This window comes from Anomaloglossus baeobatrachus, chromosome 1 (assembly GCF_048569485.1).
Source record: "Anomaloglossus baeobatrachus isolate aAnoBae1 chromosome 1, aAnoBae1.hap1, whole genome shotgun sequence".
In the NCBI taxonomy this organism is placed as follows: domain Eukaryota; kingdom Metazoa; phylum Chordata; class Amphibia; order Anura; family Aromobatidae; genus Anomaloglossus; species Anomaloglossus baeobatrachus.
In genome coordinates, this window is record NC_134353.1 from 172,399,351 (window position 1) to 172,414,498 (window position 15,148).

Below are 15,148 nucleotides of genomic sequence, written 5' to 3' on the forward strand. Positions count from 1 at the left end.
TTTGGAAAGACTAAACCACATCAGAGTAAAGGAAGTGCACCACAATGTAAAAGTTTCTAAAAATCTTCAAATTTTATGTATCAAAAACAAAAAAACATTATTTCTTTTAATAATATGTAGGGGGTATAGCTCAGTGGCAGAGCATTTGACTGCAGATCAAGAGGTCCTTGGTTCAAATCCGAGTGCCCCCTGTAGTATGGTTTTCATAAAAATGTAAAAATTTTCACACCTTTCAATAATATCATTTAGACAGCTTATCCATATCAGGCTGAACTTAGCACAAGTTTTATTTAAACGTGACTTATGAAGTAAATTTGCTTTCTTTCTATAAAGTTTAAATAAGAAAATTAAGGAGTAAAATGGAAAATTCTTTCTTTTAAATAGTGATTAAAAAAATTATGTAAATCATTTCATTTAATACATCGGACTCTCTAAAATAAAGAGTCATTCTGTGTAATAAAAATTCTTGAGTATTTTGAGTGCTTTATGCAATCATCAAAGTCTTTTTTGGAAAGACTAAAGCACATCAGAGTAAAGAAAGTGCACCACAATGTAAAAGTTTCTTAAAATCTTCAAATTTTATGTATCAAAAAGAAAAAAACATTATTTCTTTTATTAATATGTAGGGGGTATATCTCAGTGGAAGAGCAGTTGACTGCAGATCAAGAGGTCCTTGGCTCAAATCCAAGTGCCCTCTGTAGTATGGTTTTCATAAAAATGTAACCTTTTTCACACCTTTCAATAATATCATTTAGACAGCTCATCCATATCAGGCTGAACTTAGCACAAGTTTTATTTAAACGTGACTTATGAAGTAAATTTGCTTTCTTTCTATAAAGTTTAAATAAGAAAATTAAGGAATAAAATGGAAAATTCTTTCTTTTAAATAGTTATTAAAAAAATTATGTAAATCATTTCATTTAATACATCGGACTCTCTAAAACAAAGAGTCATTCTGTGTAATAAAAATTCTTGAGTATTTTGAGTGCTTTATGCAATCATCAAAGTCTTTTTTTTGAAGACTAAAGCACATCAGAGTAAAGGAAGTGCACCACAATGTAAAAGTTTCTAAAAATCTTCAAATTTTATGTATCAAAAACAAAAAAACATTATTTCTTTTATTAATATGTAGGGGGTATAGCTCAGTGGCAGAGCATTTGACTGCAGATCAAGAGGTCCTTGGCTCAAATCCAAGTGCCCCCTGTAGTATGGTTTTCATAAAAATGTAACCTTTTTCACACCTTACTATAATATCAGTTAGACAGCTTATCCATAATAGGTTGAACTTAGAACAAGTTTTATTTAAACGTGACTTATGAAGTAAATTTGCTTTCTTTCTATAAAGTTTAAATAAGAAGATTAAGGAATAAAATGGAAAATTCTTTCTTTTAAATAGTGATTAAAAAAATTATGTAAATCGTTTCATTTAATACATCGGACTCTCTAAAACAAAGAGTCATTCTGTGTAATAAAAATTCTTGAGTATTTTGTGTGATTTATGCAATCATCAAAGTCTTTTTTTTTGAAAGACTAAAGCACATCAGAGTAAAGGATGTGCACCACAATGTAAAAGTTTCTAAAAATCTTTAAATTTTATGTATCAAAAACAAAAAAACATTATTTCATTTATTAATATGTAGGGGGTATAGCTCAGTGGCAGAGCATTTGCCTTCAGATCAAGAGGTCCTTGGTTCAAATCCGAGTGCCCCCTGTAGTATGGTTTTCATAAAAATGTAACGATTTTTACACCTTTCAATGATATCATTTAGACAGCTTATCCATATCAGGCTGAACTTAGCACAAGTTTTATTTAAACGTGACTTATGAAGTAAATTTGCTTTCTTTCTATAAAGTTTAAATAAGAAAATTAAGGAATAAAATGGAAAATTCTTTCTTTTAAATAGTGATTAAAAAAATTATGTAAATCTTTTCATTTAATACATTGGACTCTCTAAAACAAAGAGTCATTCTGTGTAATAAAAATTCTTGAGTATTTTGTGTGATTTATGCAATCATCAAAGTCTTTTTTTGGAAAGACTAAACCACATCAGAGTAAAGGAAGTGCACCACAATGTAAAAGTTTCTAAAAATCTTCAAATTTTATGTATCAAAAACAAAAAAACATTATTTCTTTTAATAATATGTAGGGGGTATAGCTCAGTGGCAGAGCATTTGACTGCAGATCAAGAGGTCCTTGGTTCAAATCCGAGTGCCCCCTGTAGTATGGTTTTCATAAAAATGTAAAAATTTTCACACCTTTCAATAATATCATTTAGACAGCTTATCCATATCAGGCTGAACTTAGCACAAGTTTTATTTAAACGTGACTTATGAAGTAAATTTGCTTTCTTTCTATAAAGTTTAAATAAGAAAATTAAGGAGTAAAATGGAAAATTCTTTCTTTTAAATAGTGATTAAAAAAATTATGTAAATCATTTCATTTAATACATCGGACTCTCTAAAATAAAGAGTCATTCTGTGTAATAAAAATTCTTGAGTATTTTGAGTGCTTTATGCAATCATCAAAGTCTTTTTTGGAAAGACTAAAGCACATCAGAGTAAAGAAAGTGCACCACAATGTAAAAGTTTCTAAAAATCTTCAAATTTTATGTATCAAAAAGAAAAAAACATTATTTCTTTTATTAATATGTAGGGGGTATATCTCAGTGGAAGAGCAGTTGACTGCAGATCAAGAGGTCCTTGGCTCAAATCCAAGTGCCCTCTGTAGTATGGTTTTCATAAAAATGTAACCTTTTTCACACCTTTCAATAATATCATTTAGACAGCTCATCCATATCAGGCTGAACTTAGCACAAGTTTTATTTAAACGTGACTTATGAAGTAAATTTGCTTTCTTTCTATAAAGTTTAAATAAGAAAATTAAGGAATAAAATGGAAAATTCTTTCTTTTAAATAGTTATTAAAAAAATTATGTAAATCATTTCATTTAATACATCGGACTCTCTAAAACAAAGAGTCATTCTGTGTAATAAAAATTCTTGAGTATTTTGAGTGCTTTATGCAATCATCAAAGTCTTTTTTTTGAAGACTAAAGCACATCAGAGTAAAGGAAGTGCACCACAATGTAAAAGTTTCTAAAAATCTTCAAATTTTATGTATCAAAAACAAAAAAACATTATTTCTTTTATTAATATGTAGGGGGTATAGCTCAGTGGCAGAGCATTTGACTGCAGATCAAGAGGTCCTTGGCTCAAATCCAAGTGCCCCCTGTAGTATGGTTTTCATAAAAATGTAACCTTTTTCACACCTTACTATAATATCAGTTAGACAGCTTATCCATAATAGGTTGAACTTAGAACAAGTTTTATTTAAACGTGACTTATGAAGTAAATTTGCTTTCTTTCTATAAAGTTTAAATAAGAATATTAAGGAATAAAATGGAAAATTCTTTCTTTTAAATAGTGATTAAAAAAATTATGTAAATCGTTTCATTTAATACATCGGACTCTCTAAAACAAAGAGTCATTCTGTGTAATAAAAATTCTTGAGTATTTTGTGTGATTTATGCAATCATCAAAGTCTTTTTTTTTGAAAGACTAAAGCACATCAGAGTAAAGGATGTGCACCACAATGTAAAAGTTTCTAAAAATCTTTAAATTTTATGTATCAAAAACAAAAAAACATTATTTCATTTATTAATATGTAGAGGTATAGCTCAGTGGCAGAGCATTTGCCTTCAGATCAAGAGGTCCTTGGTTCAAATCCGAGTGCCCCCTGTAGTATGGTTTTCATAAAAATGTAACGATTTTTACACCTTTCAATGATATCATTTAGACAGCTTATCCATATCAGGCTGAACTTAGCACAAGTTTTATTTAAACGTGACTTATGAAGTAAATTTGCTTTCTTTCTATAAAGTTTAAATAAGAAAATTAAGGAATAAAATGGAAAATTCTTTCTTTTAAATAGTGATTAAAAAAATTATGTAAATCATTTCATTTAATACATCGGACTCTCTAAAACAAAGAGTCATTCTGTGTAATAAAAATTCTTGAGTATTTTGAGTGCTTTATGCAATCATCAAAGTCTTTTTTGGAAAGACTAAAGCACATCAGAGTAAAGGATGTGCACCACAATGTAAAAGTTTCTAAAAATCTTTAAATTTTATGTATCAAAAACAAAAAAACATTATTTCATTTATTAATATGTAGAGGTATAGCTCAGTGGCAGAGCATTTGCCTTCAGATCAAGAGGTCCTTGGTTCAAATCCGAGTGCCCCCTGTAGTATGGTTTTCATAAAAATGTAATGATTTTTACACCTTTCAATGATATCATTTAGACAGCTTATCCATATCAGGCTGAACTTAGCACAAGTTTTATTTAAACGTGACTTATGAAGTAAATTTGCTTTCTTTCTATAAAGTTTAAATAAGAAAATTAAGGAATAAAATGGAAAATTCTTTCTTTTAAATAGTGATTAAAAAAATTATGTAAATCATTTCATTTAATACATCGGACTCTCTAAAACAAAGAGTCATTCTGTGTAATAAAAATTCTTGAGTATTTTGAGTGCTTTATGCAATCATCAAAGTCTTTTTTGGAAAGACTAAAGCACATCAGAGTAAAGGAAGTGCACCACAATGTAAAAGTTTCTAAAAATCTTCAAATTTTATGTATCAAAAACAAAAAAACATTATTTCTTTTATTAATATGTAGGGAGTATAGCTCAGTGGCAGAGCATTTGACTGCAGATCAAGAGGTCCTTGGCTCAAATCCAAGTGCCCCCTGTAGTATGGTTTTCATAAAAATGTAACCTTTTTCACACCTTACTATAATATCAGTTAGACAGCTTATCCATAATAGGTTGAACTTAGAACAAGTTTTATTTAAACGTGACTTATGAAGTAAATTTGCTTTCTTTCTATAAAGTTTAAATAAGAAGATTAAGGAATAAAATGGAAAATTCTTTCTTTTCAATAGTGATTAAAAAATTATGTAAATCTTTTCATTTAATACATTGGACTCTCTAAAACAAAGAGTCATTCTGTGTAATAAAAATTCTTGAGTATTTTGTGTGATTTATGCAATCATCAAAGTCTTTTTTTGGAAAGACTAAACCACATCAGAGTAAAGGAAGTGCACCACAATGTAAAAGTTTCTAAAAATCTTCAAATTTTATGTATCAAAAACAAAAAAACATTATTTCTTTTATTAATATGTAGGGGGTATAGCTCAGTGGCAGAGCATTTGACTGCAGATCAAGAGGTCCTTGGCTCAAATCCAAGTGCCCCTGTAGTATGGTTTTCATAAAAATGTAACCTTTTTCACACCTTACTATAATATCAGTTAGACAGCTTATCCATAATAGGTTGAACTTAGAACAAGGTTTATTTAAACGTGACTTATAAAGTAAATTTGCTTTCTTTCTATAAAGTTTAAATAAGAAGATTAAGGAATAAAATGGAAAATTCTTTCTTTTAAATAGTGATTAAAAAAATTATGTAAATCGTTTCATTTAATACATCGGACTCTCTAAAACAAAGAGTCATTCTGTGTAATAAAAATTCTTGAGTATTTTGTGTGCTTTATGCAATCATCAAAGTCTTTTTTGGAAATACTAAAGCACATCAGAGTAAAGGAAGTGCACCACAATGTAAAAGTTTCTAAAAATCTTTAAATTTTATGTATCAAAAACAAAAAAACATTATTTCTTTTATTAATATGTAGGGGGTATAGCTCAGTGGCAGAGCATTTGACTGCAGATCAAGAGGTCCTTGGTTCAAATCCGAGTGCCCCCTGTAGTATGGTTTTCATAAAAATGTAACAATTTTCACACCTTTCAATAATATCATTTAGACAGCTTATCCATATCAGGCTGAACTTAGCACAAGTTTCATTTAAACGTGACTTATGAAGTAAATTTGCTTTCTTTCTATAAAGTTTAAATAAGAAAATTAAGGAATAAAATGGAAAATTCTTTCTTTTAAATAGTGATTAAAAAAATAATGTAAATCATTTCATTTAATACATCGGACTCTCTAAAACAAAGAGTCATTCTGTGTAATAAAAATTCTTGAGTATTTTGAGTGCTTTATGCAATCCTCAAAGTCTTTTTTTTGAAAGACTAAAGCACATCAGAGTAAAGGAAGTGCACCACAATGTAAAAGTTTCTAAAAATCTTCAAATTTTATGTATCAAAAACAAAAAAACATTATTTCTTTTATTAATATGTAGGGGTATAGCTCAGTGGCAGAGCATTTGACTGCAGATCAAGAGGTCCTTGGCTCAAATCCAAGTGCCCCCTGTAGTATGGTTTTCATAAAAACGTAACCTTTTTCACACCTTACTATAATATCAGTTAGACAGCTTATCCATAATAGGTTGAACTTAGAACAAGTTTTATTTAAACGTGACTTATGAAGTAAATTTGCTTTCTTTCTATAAAGTTTAAATAAGAAGATTAAGGAATAAAATGGAAAATTCTTTCTTTTAAATAGTGATTAAAAAAATTATGCAAATCGTTTCATTTAATACATCAGACTCTCTAAAACAAAGATTCATTCTGTGTAATAAAAATTCTTGAGTATTTTGTGTGCTTTATGCAATCATCAAAGTCTTTTTTGGAAAGACTAAAGCACATCAGAGTAAAGGAAGTGCACCACAATGTAAAAGTTTCTAAAAATCTTCAAATTAAATGTATCAAAAACAAAAAAACATTATTTCTTTTATTAAAATGTAGGGGGTATAGCTCAGTGGCAGAGCATTTGGCTGCAGATCAATTGGTCCTTGTCTCATATCCAAGTGCCCCCTGTAGTATGGTTTTCATAAAAATGTAACCTTTTTCACACCTTTCAATAATATCATTTAGACAGCTTATCCATATCAGGCTGAACTTAGCACAAGTATTGTTTAAACATGACTTATGAAGTAAATGTGCTTTCCTTCTATAAAGTTTAAATAAGAAAATTAAGGAATAAAATTTTATTTCTTTTCTTAATATGTAGGTGGTATAGCTCAGTGGCAGAGCATTTGACTGCAGATCAAGAGGTCCTTGGATCAAATCCAAGTGCCCCCTGTAGTATGGATTTCATAAAAATGTAACCTTTTTCACACCTTTCAATAATATCATTTAGACAGCTTATCCATATCAGGCTGAACTTAGCACAAGTTTTGTTTAAACGTGACTTATGAAGTAAATTTGCTTTCTTTCTATAAAGTTTAAATAAGAAAATTAAGGAATAAAATGGAAAATTCTTTCTTTTAAATAGTGATTAAAAAAATTATGTAAATCGTTTCATTTAATACATCAGACTCTCTAAAACAAAGAGTCATTCTGTGTAATAAAAACTCTTGAGTATTTTGTGTGATTTATGCAATCATCAAAGTCTTTTTTTTGGAAAGACTAAAGCACATCAGAGTAAAGGAAGTGCACCACAATGTACAAATTTCTAAAAATCTTCAAATTTTATGTATCAAAAACAAAAAAACATTATTTCTTTTATTAATATGTAGGGGGTATAGCTCAGTGGCAGAGCATTTGACTGCAGATCAAGAGGTCCTTGGCTCAAATCCAAGTACCCCCTGTAGTATGGTTTTCATAAAAATGTGACCTTTTTCACATCTTTCAATAATATCATTTAGACAGCTTATCCATATCAGGCTGAACTTAGCACAAGTTTTGTTTAAACGTGACTTATGAAGTAAATTTGCTTTCTTTCTATAAAGTTTAAATAAGAAAATTAAGGAATAAAATGGAAAATTCTTTCTTTTAAATAGTGATTAAAAAAATTATGTAAATCGTTTCATTTAATACATCGGACTCTCTAAAACAAAGAGTCATTCTGTGTAATAAAAATTCTTGAGTATTTTGTGTGATATATGCAATCATCAAAGTCTTTTTTTTGGAAAAACTAAAGCACATCAGAGTAAAGGAAGTGCACCACAATGTAAAAGTTTCTAAAAATCTTTAAATTTTATGTATCAAAAACAAAAAAACATTATTTCTTGAATTAATATTTAGGGGGTATAGCTCAGTGGCAGAGCATTTGACTGCAGATCAAGAGGTCCTTGGTTCAAATCCAAGTGTCCCCTGTAGTATGGTTTTCATAGAAATGTAACAATTTTCACACCTTTCAATAATATCATTTAGACAGCTTATCCATATCAGGCTGAACTTAGCACAAGTTTTATTTAAGCGTGACTTATGAAGTAAATTTGCTTTCTTTCTATAAAGTTTAAATAAGAAAATTAAGGAACAAAATGGAAAATTCTTTCTTTTAAATAGTGATTAAAAAAATTATGTAAATCATTTTATTTAATACATCGGACTCTCTAATACAAAGAGTCATTCTGTGTAATAAAAATTCTTGAGTATTTTGTGTGCTTTATGCAATCATCAAAGTCTTTTTTGGAAACAATAAAGAACATCAGAGTAAAGGAAGTGAACCACAATGTAAAAGTTTCTAAAAATCTTCAAATTTTATGTATCAAAAACAAAAAAACATTATTTCTCTTATCAATATGTAGGGGGTATAGCTCAGTGGCAGAGCATTTGACTGCAGATCAAGAGGTCCTTGGCTCAAATCCGAGTGCCCCCTGTAGTATGGTTTTCATAAAAATGTAACCTTTTTCACACCTTTCAATAATATCATTTAGACAGCTTATCCATATCAGGCTGAACTTAGCACAAGTTTTGTTTAAACGTGACTTATGAAGTAAATTTGCTTTCTTTCTATAAAGTTTAAATAGGAAAATTGAGGAATAAAATGGAAAATTCTTTCTTTTAAATAGTGATTAAAAAAATTATGTAAATCATTTCATTTAATACATCAGACTCTCTAAAACAAAGAGTCATTCTGTGTAATAAAAACTCTTGAGAATTTTGTGTGATTTATGCAATCATCAAAGTCTTTTTTTTGGAAAGACTAAAGCACATCAGAGTAAAGGAAGTGCACCACAATGTAAAAATTTCTAAAAATCTTCAAATTTGATGTATCAAAAACAAAAAAACATTATTTCTTTTATTAATATGTAGGGGGTATAGCTCAGTGGCAGAGCATTTGACTGCAGATCAAGAGGTCCTTGGCTCAAATCCAAGTGCCCCCTGTAGTATGGTTTTCATAAAAATGTGACATTTTTCACACCTTTTAATAATATCATTTAGACAGCTTATCCATATCAGGCTGAACTTAGCACAAGTTTTGTTTAAACGTGACTCATGAAGTAAATTTGCTTTCTTTCTATAAAGTTTAAATAAGAAAATTAAGGAATAAAATGGAAAATTCTTTCTTTTAAATAGTGATTAAAAAAATTATGTAAATCGTTTCATTTAATACATCGGACTCTCTAAAACAAAGAGTCATTCTGTGTAATAAAAATTCTTGAGTATTTTGTGTGATATATGCAATCATCAAAGTCTTTTTTTTGGAAAAACTAAAGCACATCAGAGTAAAGGAAGTGCACCACAATGTAAAAGTTTCTAAAAATCTTTAAATTTTATGTATCAAAAACAAAAAAACATTATTTCTTTTATTAATATTTAGGGGGTATAGCTCAGTGGCAGAGCATTTGACTGCATATCAAGAGGTCCTTGGTTCAAATCCGAGTGACCCCTGTAGTATGGTTTTCATAAAAATGTAAGCTTTTTCACACCTTTCAATAATATCATTTAGACAGCTTATCCATATCAGGCTGAACTTAGCACAAGTTTTGTTTAAACGTGACTTATGAAGTAAATTTGCTTTCTTTCTATAAAGTTTAAATAAGAAAAGTAAGGAATAAAATGGAAAATTCTTTCTTTTAAATAGTGATTAAAAAATTATGTAAATCGTTTCATTTAATACATCGGACTCTCTAAAACAAAGAGTCATTCTGTGTAATAAAAATTCTTGAGTATTTTGTGTGATTTATGCAATCATCAAAGTCTTTTTTTTGGAAAGACTAAAGCACATCAGAGTAAAGGAAGTGCACCACAATGTAAAAGTTTCTAAAAATCTTCAAATTTTATGTATCAAAAACAAAAAAACATTATTTCTTTTATTAATATGTAGGGGGTATAGCTCAGTGGCAGAGCATTTGACTGCAGATCAAGAGGTCTTTGGTTCAAATCCGAGTGCCCCCTGTAGTATGGTTTTCATAAAAATGTAACCTTTTTCACACCTTTCAATAATATCATTTAGACAGCTTATCCATATCAGGCTGAACTTAGCACAAGTTTTATTTAAACGTGACTTATGAAGTAAATTTGCTTTCTTTCTATAAAGTTTAAATAAGAAAATTAAGGAATAAAATGGAAAATTCTTTCTTTTAAATAGTGATTAAAAAAATTATGTAAATCGTTTCATTTAATACATCGGACTCTCTAAAACAAAGAGTCATTCTGTGTAATAAAAATTCTTGAGTATTTTGTGTGCTTTATGCAATCATCAAAGTCTTTTTTGGAAAGACTAAAGCACATCAGAGTAAAGAAAGTGCACCACAATGTAAACGTTTCTAAAAATCTTCAAATTTTATGTATCAAAAACAAAAAAACATTATTTCTTTCATTACTATGTAGGGGGTATAGCTCAGTGGCAAAGCATTTGACTGCAGATCAAGAGGTCCTTGGCTCAAATCCAAGTGCCCCCTGTAGTATGGTTTTCATAAAAATGTAACCTTTTTCACACCTTTCAATAATATCATTTAGACAGCTTATCCATATCTGGCTGAACTTAGCACAAGTTTTGTTTAAACGTGACTTATGAAGTAAATTTGCTTTCTTTCTATAAAGTTTAAATAAGAAAATTAAGGAATAAAATGTAAAATTCTTTCTTTTAAATAGTGATTAAAAAAATTATGTAAATCGTTTCATTTAATACATCAGACTCTCTAAAACAAAGAGTCATTCTGTGTAATAAAAACTCTTGAGTATTTTGTGTGATTTATGCAATCATCAAAGTCTTTTTTTGGAAAGACTAAAGCACATCAGAGTAAAGGAAGTGCACCACAATGTAAAAATTTCTAAAAATCTTCAAATTTTATGTATCAAAAACAAAAAAACATTATTTCTTTCATTAATATGTAGGGGGTATAGCTCAGTGGCAGAGCATTTGACTGCAGATCAAGACGTCCTTGGCTCAAATCCAAGTGCCCCCTGTAGTATGGTTTTCATGAAAATGTAACCTTTTTCACACCTTTCAATAATATCATTTAGACAGCTTATCCATATCAGGCTGAACTTAGCACAAGTTTTGTTTAAACGTGACTTATGAAGTAAATTTGCTTTCTTTCTATAAAGTTTAAATAAGAAAATTAAGGAATAAAATGGAAAATTCTTTCTTTTAAATAGTGATTAAAAAAATTATGTAAATCGTTTCATTTAATACATCGGACTCTCTAAAACAAAGAGTCATTCTGTGTAATAAAAATTCTTGAGTATTTTGTGTGATTTATGCAATCATCAAAGTCTTTTTTTTGAAAAGACTAAAGCACATCAGAGTAAAGGAAGTGCACCACAATGTAAAAGTTTCTAAAAATCTTTAAATTTTATGTATCAAAAACAAAAAACATTATTTCTTTTATTAATATGTAGGGGGTATAGCTCAGTGGCAGAGCATTTGACTGCAGATCAAGAGGTCCTTGGCTCTAATCCGAGTGTCCCCAGTAGTATGGTTTTCATAAAAATGTAACAATTTTCACACCTTTCAATAGTATCATTTAGACAGCTTATCCATATCAGGCTGAACTTAGCACCAGTTTTATTTAAACGTGACTTATGAAGTAAATTTGCTTTCTTTCTATAAAGTTTAAATAAGAAAATTAAGGAATAAAATGGAAAATTCTTTCTTTTAAATAGTGATTAAAAAAATTATGTAAATCATTTTATTTAATAGATCGGACTCTCTAAAACAAAGAGTTATTCTGTGTAATAAAAATTCTTGAGTATTTTGTGTGCTTTATGCAATCATCAAAGTCTTTTTTGGAAAGACTAAAGCACATCAGAGTAAAGGAAGTGCACCACAATGTAAAAGTTTCTAAAAATCTTCAAATTTTATGTATCAAAAACAAAAAAACATTATTTCTTTTATTATTATGTAGGGGGTGTAGCTCAGTGGCAGAGCATTTGACTGCAGATCAAGAGGTCCTTGGCTCAAATCCAAGTACCCCCTGTATTATGGTTTTCATAAAAATGTAACCTTTTTCACACCTTTCAATAATATCATTTAGACAGCTTATCCATATCAGGCTGAACTTAGCACAAGTTTTGTTTAAACGTGACTTATGAAGTAAACTTGCTTTCTTTCTATAAAGTTTAAATAAGAAAATTAAGGAATAAAATGGAAAATTCTTTCTTTTAAATAGTGATTAAAAAAATTATGTAAATCGTTTCATTTAATACATCGGACTCTCTAAAACAAAGAGTCATTCTGTGTAATAAAAATTCTTGAGTATTTTGTGTGCTTTATGCAATCATCAAAGTCTTTTTTGGAAAGACTAAAGCACATCAGAGTAAAGGAAGTGCACCACAATGTAAAAGTTTCTAAAAATCTTCAAATTTTATGTATCAAAAACAAAAAAACATTATTTCTTTTTTTAATATGTAGGGGGTATAGCTCAGTGGCAGAGCATTTGACTGCAGAGCAAGAGGTCCTTGGCTCAAATCCAAGTGCCCCCGGTAGTATGGTTTTCATAAAAATTAGTGATGAGCGAGCATGCTTGTTACTACTCGGTACTCGCACGAGTATCACTGTACTCAGTCTACTCGGCGGGGACCGAGTAATCTCGCGATACTCGTGTTGTACTCGTGGTCTTCATCCCTGCATGTTGGCGCTCTTTTGAGAGCCAGCCCTCATGCAGGGATTGGCTGGCAGACCACTGCAATGTTACAGCCCTGTTAGTTGTGGAATTGCAGTGATTGGCCGGCCTGCACAGCGTGACCGAGCCTTTATACCGGCGGGCGCGCTGTGCTCTGCTCACAGCTATCCAGACAGTCAGTGCAGGGAGAGGGTCGCTGCTTCAGGGAAAGGTTTGCGGCCCTTTATAGCTATTTCCGTAGCAGGGCTGCAAACAGTGTGACCAAAAGTCCTTCTCAGGACTATTCTAGTTGTATACAGGCAGGCAGGGTATAGCCAGGTCGGAGTACAGTAGCAGAGTCCTTCTCAGGACTATTGTTGCTGTATACAGGCAGGGTATAGCCAGGTTGGAATACAGGCTAGTGACCAAAAGAGTCCTTGTCAGGACTATTGTAGCAGTATACAGGCAGGCAGGCAGGGTATATAGCCATTCCTAGTGGTGACCCTATACCAGCCTTCATCATATCTGGGGCTGGTGTACACAGTCTAAAACAGTCCTGATAGTGTCAGACTTCTCAGCAATTTTTGCTCCTAAAACCTGTGTTAGGTTCTTAGTGCGTCCGTGCTTGCATTTAAAAAACGCACGTGTGTGCCTATCGGTGGCAGCGTACAGGTGCACTTGTGTGCGTTTTTACCAAACTATTATATAACGCACAAGTGTAGTGTATAATACACGTCAGTCAGCAGTGGCTGATAGTGTCAGAGTTCTCATCATTAATTTTTGCTCCTAAAACCTGTGTTAGGTTCTTAGTGCGTCCGTGCTTGCATTTAAAAACCGCACGTGTGTGCCTGTCGGTGGCAGCGTACAGGTGCACGATTTGCACAAACTTTGATATAACGCCCAAGTCTAGTGAATACACGTCAGCACAGCATTGCAAAATGCGCAAGGGCGTTGGCAAGGAACAAGGAAGTGGACGTGATGGTGGTGCAGGCAGAGGCCGAGGTCGTGGGCAAGCTCTAATTTTGCCACAACAAAGGGCCACATCTAGTCGCTCGAACGTCCTGTCCCTAATTCTTGGGGACCGCAGCAGTACACCGCTCTTGAACCAAGACCAGTGTCAACAGGTTGTTAGTTGGATAGCGGATAATGCTTCCAGTCAGATTGGCACCACCACAAACACTCTGTCTTCCACACGGTCAAGTGTCAGTAGCCGTGATACTGCACCGCACATTTCAGAACCTGATCCTCCTTCCTACCACAAGGCTGAGTACACGTCCTCGGACATTAATGATCCCACACTTGGACACTCGGAAGAGCTGTTCACGTTTCCATTCGCACATTCTGGCCTCTCGCCAGCTCATGTTGAAGTGGGTCATGAGGAGATCGTATGTACAGATGGCCAAATATTTGAGCAGCCACGTTCTCACGAAGTTGGCAACGTGTCTCAACAAGGGGTGGACGATGATGAGACACAATTGTCAGGAAGTCAGGAGGAGGAGCAGGGTGCGGAAGAGGAAGACGACGTGGTGGATGATCCAGTAACTGACCCAACCTGGCAGGAGGATATGCAGAGCGAGGACAGCAGTGCACAGGGGGAGGGAGGCGTAGCATCCCAACAGGCAGTAAGAAGCAGGGTGGTGGCTCCAGGCAGAAGTCAGGCAACCGTTCCCCGGAACAACAACACGACACAAGGTGCCTGTACAAATGTTAGGTCTTCCCGAGTCTGGCAGTTTTTTAAGTTGGATCCAGATGATTCTAAAAAGGCCATTTGCAACACCTGGCGTGCCAGCATCAGCAGGGGTACCAAAACTAGCAGCCTGACCACCACCAGCATGATCAGGCACATGTCAGCTAAGCACCCGACTTTGTGGGAAGTACAACAGAGTCGAGGAGCAGTGCTTGCTAATGTCACTGCTACGTCTTCGCTGGTTGTGCATGCGAGCCAATCCCCTGTCCATGCTGCCTGCGAACAAGCCTCCTCCGGTCCTGCACCTGCAGTTGCCTACGCAGAAATAACACCATCATCAAGCACGTCCTTGTCCCAGCGCAGCGTGCAGTTATCCATTCAGCAAACCTTTGAACGCAGGCGCAAATACACTGCCAACACCCCACATGCCACAGTTCTAAATGCTAACATTTCACGACTGCTTGCGCTGGAAATGTTGCCTTTTAGGCTGGTGGAGACAGAAGCATTCCGCGACCTGAAGGCGGCAGCTGTCCCACGTTACTCGGTCCCCAGCCGCCACTATTTCTCCCGGTGTGCCGTCCCTGCGTTGCATAACCACGTATCACAAAACATCACACGTGCCCTGAACAACGCTGTTTCACCCAAAGTCCACCTAACCACAGACACGTGGACAAGTGCTTGTGGGCAAGGCCGTTACATCTCGTTGACGGCACACTGGGTTAATATTGT

The 15,148-nt window shown here is 32.9% G+C and overlaps 10 non-coding genes across 10 annotated transcripts; all 10 read left to right on the forward strand.

Moving 5' to 3' along the window:
* The first annotated feature begins 119 nt into the window (after positions 1 to 119).
* On the forward strand, positions 120 to 191 carry TRNAC-GCA (transfer RNA cysteine (anticodon GCA)). Its single transcript has one exon. It is a non-coding gene; the product is annotated as a tRNA-Cys (tRNA).
* Positions 192 to 1,131: 940 nt separating this feature from the next.
* Positions 1,132 to 1,203, forward strand: TRNAC-GCA (transfer RNA cysteine (anticodon GCA)). The gene has a single exon. It is a non-coding gene; the product is annotated as a tRNA-Cys (tRNA).
* Positions 1,204 to 2,146: 943 nt separating this feature from the next.
* Positions 2,147 to 2,218, forward strand: TRNAC-GCA (transfer RNA cysteine (anticodon GCA)). Its single transcript has one exon. It is a non-coding gene; the product is annotated as a tRNA-Cys (tRNA).
* Positions 2,219 to 3,158: 940 nt separating this feature from the next.
* TRNAC-GCA (transfer RNA cysteine (anticodon GCA)) lies at positions 3,159 to 3,230 on the forward strand. Its single transcript has one exon. It is a non-coding gene; the product is annotated as a tRNA-Cys (tRNA).
* A 2,457-nt stretch (positions 3,231 to 5,687) lies between these two features.
* Positions 5,688 to 5,759, forward strand: TRNAC-GCA (transfer RNA cysteine (anticodon GCA)). The gene has a single exon. It is a non-coding gene; the product is annotated as a tRNA-Cys (tRNA).
* Positions 5,760 to 7,472: 1,713 nt separating this feature from the next.
* TRNAC-GCA (transfer RNA cysteine (anticodon GCA)) lies at positions 7,473 to 7,544 on the forward strand. Its single transcript has one exon. It is a non-coding gene; the product is annotated as a tRNA-Cys (tRNA).
* A 436-nt stretch (positions 7,545 to 7,980) lies between these two features.
* On the forward strand, positions 7,981 to 8,052 carry TRNAC-GCA (transfer RNA cysteine (anticodon GCA)). The gene has a single exon. It is a non-coding gene; the product is annotated as a tRNA-Cys (tRNA).
* A 434-nt stretch (positions 8,053 to 8,486) lies between these two features.
* TRNAC-GCA (transfer RNA cysteine (anticodon GCA)) lies at positions 8,487 to 8,558 on the forward strand. The gene has a single exon. It is a non-coding gene; the product is annotated as a tRNA-Cys (tRNA).
* Positions 8,559 to 8,994: 436 nt separating this feature from the next.
* TRNAC-GCA (transfer RNA cysteine (anticodon GCA)) lies at positions 8,995 to 9,066 on the forward strand. Its single transcript has one exon. It is a non-coding gene; the product is annotated as a tRNA-Cys (tRNA).
* A 943-nt stretch (positions 9,067 to 10,009) lies between these two features.
* TRNAC-GCA (transfer RNA cysteine (anticodon GCA)) lies at positions 10,010 to 10,081 on the forward strand. Its single transcript has one exon. It is a non-coding gene; the product is annotated as a tRNA-Cys (tRNA).
* Positions 10,082 to 15,148: the final 5,067 nt, after the last annotated feature.